The 9,744-nt window shown below is 39.6% G+C and overlaps 1 long non-coding RNA gene across 1 annotated transcript; it reads right to left on the bottom strand.

Annotated features, from left to right (window-relative positions):
* Positions 1 to 3,121: 3,121 nt before the first annotated feature.
* On the bottom strand, positions 3,122 to 8,751 carry LOC107500324. The gene is made up of 3 exons (XR_001594507.2): positions 8,110 to 8,751; positions 7,527 to 7,636; positions 3,122 to 6,109 (listed from the first exon to the last, which is right to left on the bottom strand). It is a non-coding gene; the product is annotated as an uncharacterized LOC107500324 (long non-coding RNA).
* Positions 8,752 to 9,744: the final 993 nt, after the last annotated feature.

Genomic DNA, 9,744 nt, shown 5'->3' on the forward strand with positions numbered 1-9,744 from the left:
TTTTGAATCAGCTCCCAGATTCCACATTAGGACCTGCTGGTGGCAGCTACAGTTCTCCATTTTGTTTGGAATCAGTGAGTGGTCCTCATTCTTTGGGTTTGCTGGTTCCATCCTTTCCCCAAACCAAATTTCTATGGGAATTGCTTGTGGTTACTGGCCAGGACTGGACTGGGTTTAGTGGGAGGTCTCAGATGAATATCAAGAAATAAGATCCTTTATATTCAAAGAATTGAGCATGCCACCTTTTGGTAGATCTGCTTATTTTGTTTGTTTAAGAACTGTAGATATTTGAAGCTATAGCTATTAGCAAAGGAGGCAAAATTTTGCTGGAGACAGCCTAGAGTTGCAATGATCATTGTGAAGAGTGTCCAAGTTAGACAAAATCATTTAAAAAGTGCATTTGAAAGTAAGGGTTCCCAAATTGTGCAACAGAATGAGATACTTAAACTGGCATGCGGATGCTTACAAAAGTTTTTAAAATTCCAAAGTAGCTTCATTGAAAGATTCATTGACAAAAGGCTAATGAAAAATTAGAGATAAAAGGTACCTAAAACAAAAGACTGACTGATGTGACTCCTATTGCTTTCTTCTATCCTTTAAGCACTTATTCTAGTAATCCTCTGTATGAACTGCTTTTCCACTCTGAAGAGACTATTAATTACCACTTAAAACTACCCTAGATTACCAAGGATCATAGTTAAGGAATTTCCTAAACCTAGTGAGGAACCCTCAAAGTTTTTTGTTTTTGTTTTTAAAGAATTCAGAGTTATTATTGGGGCCTAAGACCCCTGGGTCTTATCAGCTTGTGTACATTTTGGTAGGACCTGAGGAAGCTCAAAAATAGATGCAGAAAGTTTCTTGGCAAAACCTTGAGGATGAAATTTGAAATCCTCAATTAGAAAGGACTCACAAACTAGCAATTGATCTTTTAAAAGTCAGAGGCTGGGAGGCCACAGGCCTGACTGAACTCCTGACTACAGTTGAGCATTTTGAAGGGCCCTGGAGCAAGATTACAAACAAAATATGCCAAACTAATAGTTTTATAGCTATGACAACTTCAGGGTCAGAGACACAAACCTGGGCCTTCCCCAATACACCCTTCTAGGGGGTCATCATCAAAACACTGGCTCAGAAATTGATGTCTCAACTGCGATCAACTGGGACAATGGAAAGAAAAAAATGTATCCTCAGAAGCCCTCGTTAATTATTCAACTTCAACTTAAATGCCCCACTTCCCCCCAATATGAGCCCCTCCCATAGGTGATGGAACTCTGATGGATTTCCTGGTAAACTGTTATGTTATTCCCTTAAATAGTCAGCAGAAAGTAATATTAATGGGGCTATTCAATAGTGCCAGAAATATTTACTGTTTGTTCTGACTGAACCCCGACAGGATATTTGAAAGGATTTAATAACATTATGATCAGAAATTTGGCTGATATTTAGAGACTGATCAGAATTTTTTTAGGCCTTCTCGGGTAAGCCAAATGTGCCCAGAGGGAAAGAAACATTCCGCAATAAGTGGGTGGGGTATGTCAGTCCTTTTTGCTATTCCCCAAAACCCAACTATTCATCTCAAAATACTTGTAGATATCAAAATGGTGAAACAGAATTGTCCTGCAGATATGCCTTCCAAACTTCAACCTGGTGAAACTTTGGATACCTTCTCTGTGCTTCTGTGATACAAATTTTTTACTCCATCTTCTCTAGGACCTAAGAGCTATTCTTTGAAATACAAATGTTTATCACAGGAAGGGAGAAAAAAGGAAATATTGAGAAGTTGGACAAATGAAAAATCTTAAGGGTCTTTTCTACAAATATTAGTAACTATAAGGTCTCTGAATCTGTATGTATCTTATACAGGTACTTGTAAATGTAGAATGTTTCTACTTATGGGTGGTATTGCCAAAAGAGCTTTGTTTAATTGAGTTGAGTGTCAAATGCTGTGAAGACTGGGTATTCTAAATTTCAGAAATATAAAAGCTAATCAAAATATTTTTTCAAGTTCACATGATCTAAGATAATCTTTAGTGAATAAAAGCTAGTTTAAATTTGTCAGATTAATTAAAATAGATATGTGTTTAGAGTTATAAACATTAAATATAATGCAGATAAACAACTTTATTCTGCCTGGGTTTTCTAGTCAAATGAGTTCGTGTTATCTTGAGATGTTAAAACTTTGTTGGTAAAAAAAAATCATTTGGTACTAAGGCAGGAGAGCTAGTGCAGGGACATCCCCTCTCCTTCTAGAATATGGCTATCGAAAATTTTCATTTCTTCAGACGTCCCTGTCTTAGCCCCAGCAGGGGCGGGGGGAGCCAAAAACTGGTCTTTTTCAGCTTAAACGCCGTCTTTGGCTAAGGCACGAGCCTTGGCTAATTATAATGTCATTATAATCTCATCCACATTGCAAATACTATGACTTTCATCATGCACCTGACACCATGACAGTTCCAGAAATACCATGTGAGGAAAGAAAAAGCAGGAAACCAAACACCATGTGAGGAAAGAAAAAGCACGAAACCAAGCTCCTTGACTACTGGGAGGAGACAACAAGGTTACGTCAGTACCATGTTTTCCGGAGCTCTGACTCTAGGTATAACAAAAAGTTCATAACCAGCCATCTTGGGCAACTCTCTCGCATGCCCTCTCTCTCAAGTTCACCCTCACTCCCACACCTTGAGTGTGTACTTTTGTTTTAATAAATTTTGTGCATTTCTATTTGCTGTTTGTCTTGCCTTTTAAATTCTTTCTCGTGGAATAAGACCAAGAGCCCCTAGCGTTCAGGCAACAGTATGATGACATTTTCATAAGTAATCTAAACATAATTGTTAAGAGCATGTAAATTAAACAGATATAAGTAGGATACAAAGTTCTTTGGTGTATTTTTCAAATCAGTTTCCAAAATCTTTTTGGTAACATGAATCTTTTTGGTAACTTAAGTCTTGCTAACTTAAGTTAAATGATGATAATTTATTAAATATCTTGATCATTTCTAAATAAGAAAAAAATACTGAAACATTAATTATCGAACATAAGTTTATTTACTTTGGCTTCCTATTTAAGAAAAGCTAAAGATAAATTTGTGCCTATATTAGTAAACATGTCTTGTGTCTGAGAAATTTACTATAAGAAAGGATGTTTCCAGAAATTATAAAAAGTATTTATAAATTTTCCAAGCCACAGAATACTAACATTAAAAGACAGTTCATAATGATTTATTTAATAGTTTTGCTAGAGATTAAGGTTTTTAAAGGTTAAAAATTCTAATATATGTAATCGAAGCTACTGGAAATAATAAAGGGGCAACTAAATGCAAGGAAAGTAGGATGTGTTTCTGGTCTGAGGAACAAATATGCATTTTGTTAAGGGAAATGAGAGTATTTTGTCTAAACTAGAACTTCTGGTTATGAAGGACAAATTATATTAAAAAAAGTTGAGGAGAGGGAAAGAGAATTTTACCTTGTGTAATTAAGCTGCCTAAAAATTGAATTGCTACTATAAGGGTTTTAAAAATCAAGCTTATTATAATATCAATGGTGTACTTATGTAAAACCAAAACTGAATTTTCTGAAAGGTTTTTCTTTCTGAGTAATCTGCCAAGAAAGTAGATTGTGCTTTATTAAAATTTTTCATTTTATGTTGTTTTAATCAGGTCTTTGATTACTTAAGAAAATTGAACCTTCTGAATAGTAAAAACTAATCTTCTGTATTTGTCTTTGAAATATTTTATTGTCGCTTTGACCAAATAGATAATTAAGTATTATTTCATAATAATCTGTGATCCCATTTAGGCAAATGTCCAAATATTAAAATTTCTTGTTTGTCAAGATATGTTATGTGTTCCATAAATTGTGTTTAATTCATGGAAGTCTGATATGTCTTGGCCTGAGATATTGTCTGTCATTAAGACTGAACCTGAGGATCAGGAAAATGCCCTCTCATGCCAAGGCAGCAAAAACAAAATCTATCAAGATTGTGGCACATGTGGATGAAGTGTGTTCTGCTTCTGGGAAAATATGACTCTTCATTGCCAGATTTTTTGCCATCCTGATGTCTTTGTTAATAGTCTGCTCCTAAATCAGAGAAATTAAGGGGGGTAAACCGGTGCTATAAATTGAACAAATAGTTGAGGCTATGAGAAACCCGAGATAGCTGTGTGGTTCTTCAAGGCTCTCTGGCAAAACCCATTTTTTAGGTTTTTGCGATTGTTCACTCATCACAGTGCATTTAAGAAAAACTTAAATCCCCTGGGGCCTCAGATCTTCTCCCTTTGAACACTTGCAATTAAGATGTTGGACTTCACTCAATTGCCACTTAGTATGAGTTATCAATATATTCTTGTATGTATGTTTTCTGGATGAGTTCAAGCCTTCTTCCATAAGGCTGGTTTCCTCACAGTGGCCAATAAACTGTTAGAAAATGTGTTTTCACACCACATGAGATAGTCACTGGAAGGCCAGTGTCTATTGGTATATAACCTTCTGCTGATCCCTTGTTGTGTCAGTCTCGTATGACCAGTTATTATAAGTCTTTAATGTCTTATGTTCAAGCCTATTATTAACAGGTTAAGGACACTTTCTCAGACCACAATTCAAGGGATCCTATTGGTTATAGTCTAAAGCCTTGTGACTGTCATCAGAGGACAGCCCTTAAGCCCTGTTGAAAGGGACTTCACAAAATACTCCTGACCACTGACACTGCTGCAAAACTAGAAGGCATGGAGCCTTGAAATCATGTCTCACAGCTAAAGAAGGCTCCATCTGACATGTGATACTGTACAAATGCTAGAGACATTCAAATCAAATTGACTAGTAAGAGTAGCAGCTAACATTGATGTAGACCACTTCTGCCCAAGATGCCAAATCAAGACTTCCTATTTTAGCTACACATGAAACCCTTTCTTTTCTTTCTGTCCTTTCCTCTCGCATTGGCCTGGAAAGATAACGCTGTCATTCATATCTTCCAGGCCATTGCTAAGGGGTGAGGTGAGATAACCTTTGGAACTTAACTTTTTTATCTCAGGTTAGGAGAAAACCTAACTGACCACTGGCTTGAAAGTGCCCTGACAGAATTTATCTTTGTGGTGGTTATCATTCTCCTTGTGCCTATGAATGCCTGGATGGCTGGTGCAAAGCTGGACAATACCGCTTAGATTCTCTAACTGCCCTTAACTGTTCAAGAAAGTGATTCAGGAATTACTTTCTTTGGCAGGGCCATATTTTACTGGTTAGGAATAGATTCAAATGGGAATATGATAAAACAACAACAACAACAACAACAAAAACCTCTCCTTAGCTCCTGGAGACATTTCGAATTCTGTTGCTGAGGCATTAGCTGCCCAGAAAAGATCCTTAGACTCTCTGGTCAAAGTTGTCCTTGATAACAAAATAGTTCTTGATTATCTTTTAGCTGAATAAGAAGGTATCTGTGCAGTGGCCAACATCATCTGCTATATCTGGATCAACATCTTTAGGGAAGTTGAAACTCAGTTACATAAGATTACTGAACAAACCATTTGGCTTCAAAGGGTGACTCTTTCAATGGGATCTTTGATTGGTTTGGGTTTTGGGGACTGTGGCTCTGAAGTGCACTCAAAACATTGGGAATTATTATGCATATAGTTATTATAAGAATCTCCCTAGCATTATATTCTTTCAAGGCTTTAAATGCATGGTTGTAGTTACTAACTGCCAAGCAAATCATTTCCCTAAAACTGGAACATCAAAAGGGAATGAAGAGAATGACCCACTTAAGGATTATAAATCTAGAACCATGACCTGTGACTGTCACAGAGATTAATCAAAAACGTCATGCCACACCAAGGAGCAAGAGCTTCAGAGTGGTAGCTGAGTGATGCTAATGCCTTAATTTTTAATCACATCTCTTAGTTAAGCTGAGAGTTTGATCAAAAGGGGAGGGGGAACTGATAAAGGGAAAACCACAGACCCAATATGGCATCATTTGTGTAAAAGCCCATGACCTAACCGCAGTTTTGACCTTCACCATAAATGAAACCTTAACCAACCAGTCTGGAATCTTCTGGTCAACATCAGTGAGGTATTCAATCTGTCAGTTGGGCCCTCTTCATTCCTACTCATACCACTCCCTATAGAAAGAAGAGAAAATATGCATGATAAAAGTTCTGACTTCCCTTCCCCTGCAAAAGCAGCTATCCTGGCCTAAAAAGAATCCTTTCTTTTCTTTTGCTAATAGCTCCCTTGCCCCACCTTCTTCCTATAAACACCTTCCATTTTGTACAACCCCTCAGAACACCCTCCTAGTTGTTAGATGGGACCCTACCCAATTCCTGAATCATCAAATAAAGCCAATTCGATCTTCACATTTACTTGTTTGAATTTTGTTGAGAACTGAGCAAACCCAGTGGGAGCAGAGCCAAGAGATGGCTCCTAGTGACATCATTTACATTCTGAATCAAGCTGTATGTAAAGTCAACTCTATCCTTGCATATTTCAGTTATAAGAGCCAATCGATTCCTTTTAAAAACACAGACCTATTTTCATTGGATTTGGTGTCAGCTTCAATGGAAATAGTCTAAATGATAGCCTTGGCCTATGCCAGCTTCCTTTTGCTGTGAAAGCAGGGACTATATCTGTTCTCAGGGTCTGGCTTAGTACCTGGTCCATAGGAATGTTCAGCAAATGAATCAACCAATGAAAAGAGGGGTCTCAGAGCTTCTCCAAACCCATGACTTCTTTTGAGGAAACGAGGCAGTGGGTTGTGGTTCTTTCTGGGTGATGATCTCGTTAGAGTCCCACTGGAACCAATTTTCTATAGAGTAGGGAACTCAACTATAAGAGGGCAGACGCTTACAAATCTGTGACAATGGGGCCCTAGGAAAGACCCGTTGCTTGATGATATTTTCAGAGTCTCTTAAGTTTTACTGTTAGTTGGATTCCTTTGGCTTACGGTTCTGAGAACTCTTAAGAATTCTCTATAAATATATATCTGTGTCTGTTTAGATGAGTATAAAGAAACTCTGAAAATATACACAAGAAACTAATAAAAATGGTTACTTGCAGAGTTGGGATGGAAATTGGCTCAATGGAAAGCATACGGATATAGGAATGACTATTTATAGATTGTTTCAATTTTGAGCAGTACGAATGTATTGCCTTTTAAAAAAATTAAGTTAAAAAAATATCCACGAGAGTGCAGAACCACTAGGAGCCATTTATCAGCTGTTAACAGCTGCTATGGGGTGGGGGTGAGCATTTATCAGTTGTTTCTCAGCTGAAGGAGCTGGTTTCAGCGGGGGAGGCCCTGATAGACTGAACAGGAGTAGTTTACCTTGGTTGAAGGAGGAAGAGTGAAAAGAGGGATGAAGAACCGAGGGGACTATCTGGAGAGGTCTGTCTTGGGCAGGTTACACACTTGATAGCCTTGGCCTATGCCAGCTTCCTTTTGCTGTGAAAGCAGGGACTATATCTGTTCTCAGGAGGGAGAAGAATTAGGCCAAAAGGAAGGGCAGGGCCCTTCAAAGATACTCTTTCCTGGGGACCCACCTGTCCTTGGCTGGACTTGATAATTTCCAAGACTCCGCTTATCTAAAGGAGTTCTGACACCAAATATGTGTGTGTCTGTAGGCATGGACATTCTGAGCCTGTTAATTCATCTGTAAAACAAAGGGTCTGGATTAATGATCTAGTCCAAAGTCTTCTCCTGTTCTGATGCTCTCATTTTAAAATGCTGTCCTCCCTCTTCTAAACCTCCTGTCCTAAAGCCTCTTCCTGTCCAGAAAAGATACAAGTGGTAACCAGGGAAAAACACATGTCCCTTCATGGCAGGCCAATCTTAAACACCGAAGAGAGCTTTGGACACAGAGCATCTGTTTACAGTTCCTTTCTGTGTTTAAATGTTGCTCATTGAGGTTGAGCAGAAGAGCAGGTGATGAATTGACTGACCAACCTTGCTCACCCTGGACCCGCTGGTATTCCCTTGTAGAACCTCTCATGCCTTCCTGATGCAGTACATTCCCTCACTGGCCAATAAACTTTTTCAGGGCTGAAAACCTGTCCATGACCCTGACTGTAAATGATGCTGCCTCTCATCTCTGAGACCGCCTGAGAGAACAGGGAAGGCTCTTACCCTGGGAAAGCAGTGGTGGCAGCTGCCGATGTTGTCAGTCAGTAGGGGCAGCAAAGTGGAGACAGGCAGCATTTGGGGATGACTAGAACACAGACCTGGTGCAGGGTGATAGTGGGGCACCTGGGCTGGACAGTGGGGCTGGAAGATGGGTGTGGAGCCTCTGGCACAGGGTCTGCTAAGAGGGCAGGAACACAAGAGGCCCCGTGGTAACACTCAAAGGCTCAGGCTTAGATTTTGATATTACAGCAAACAAGACAGAGATACAGTGATAGGTATGAAAGATATTCATCACATCACCCAAAACTCTTGGCTCCTGGCATCTAGCTCTCACCGTAGGGCAAGAACAGCAACAGTTGCACACAGGTGGAAAAGAGTAGGGGTAAAGGTGCCACTCAAGCCCTGTAAAACCACTGCTTATAATGCACTATAAAGAAAAAAAATTAGATATCCAGTTCATATATTACATGATATATGGAATTAAATTCTGTAATTATCTTTTTTTGATAATTATCTTATTATATGGCTTGCACTTTTGTGTTAATATAGTAATTTGCTCAGGATAATACAGATGCTCCTCAACTTATGATGGGGTTATGTCCCAATAAACCCATTATAAGTTGAAAATATCATAAGTTGAAAATGCATTTAACAGAACCTACTGAACATCATAGCTTAGCCTAGCCTACCTTATACGTACTCAGAACACTTACATTTGCCTACGGTTGGGCAAAATCATCTAACACAATGGATACACTGTAGAGCAGGGGTTCCATCCCCAGGCTGCAGACTGGTACTGGTCTGTGGCCTGTTAGGAACTGGGTCGCACAGCAGGAGGTGAGCGCCAGGTGAGCGAGTGAAGCTTCATCTGTATTTGCGGGCACTCCCCAGTGCTAGCATCATTGCCTCAGCTCAACCTCAGATCATCAGGCCTTAGATTCTCATAGGAACACCGGTCCCTGGTGCCAAAAAGGTTGGGGACCACTGCTGTAGAGTATTGGTTGTTTACTTTCGTGATCATGAGCCTGACTATGCACTGAGGCTCTCTGCCACTGCTCAGCATCATGAGAGTATTCTACTGCATATTGGTAGCCTGAGAAAAGATTAAATTCAAAATTTGAAGTACAGTTTTTATTGAATATGTATCACTTTTGCACTATTGTAAAGTTGAAAAATCATTAAGTCAAACCATTCTTAGTTGGGTACCATCTGTAAGTTAAATGATACCAGAACTTTTGCGATTGTGTTTTGAGCCTTCATTTTATAACTGGGAGTCAGAGTACATGCAGGCAGATCAGGTTCTTCCTTGGGAGGCTCTGGGGAGATGGCTGGAGGGAGAGGGCCCTCCTCTGTGGGTGGTGGGCTCAAGGTAGCCTGGGCTGTCAGCAGGGAGTCAGAATAGCAGAAGAGCTGGCTCAGGTGTCTTCTGGCATTCTGAGCACACGGCTTTGGCATCCACTTTACCTCTATCACCTGCCCCAGGTGAGGAAATCACCACTGTAGTCAGGTGCCTTCCATGTGCTGGAGCTTCTGTACTGGGAGCTCCATGGCCCAGTCATCAGGTGTTTGGGGCTCTCTTCCTAGGGATCATAATAATTCACACCTATCATTCTTCATAATATGACTTTGGCTCCTCTT

Source organism: Rousettus aegyptiacus, unplaced genomic scaffold, assembly GCF_014176215.1.
Source record: "Rousettus aegyptiacus isolate mRouAeg1 unplaced genomic scaffold, mRouAeg1.p scaffold_m13_p_15, whole genome shotgun sequence".
NCBI classification, from domain to species: Eukaryota; Metazoa; Chordata; class Mammalia; order Chiroptera; family Pteropodidae; genus Rousettus; species Rousettus aegyptiacus.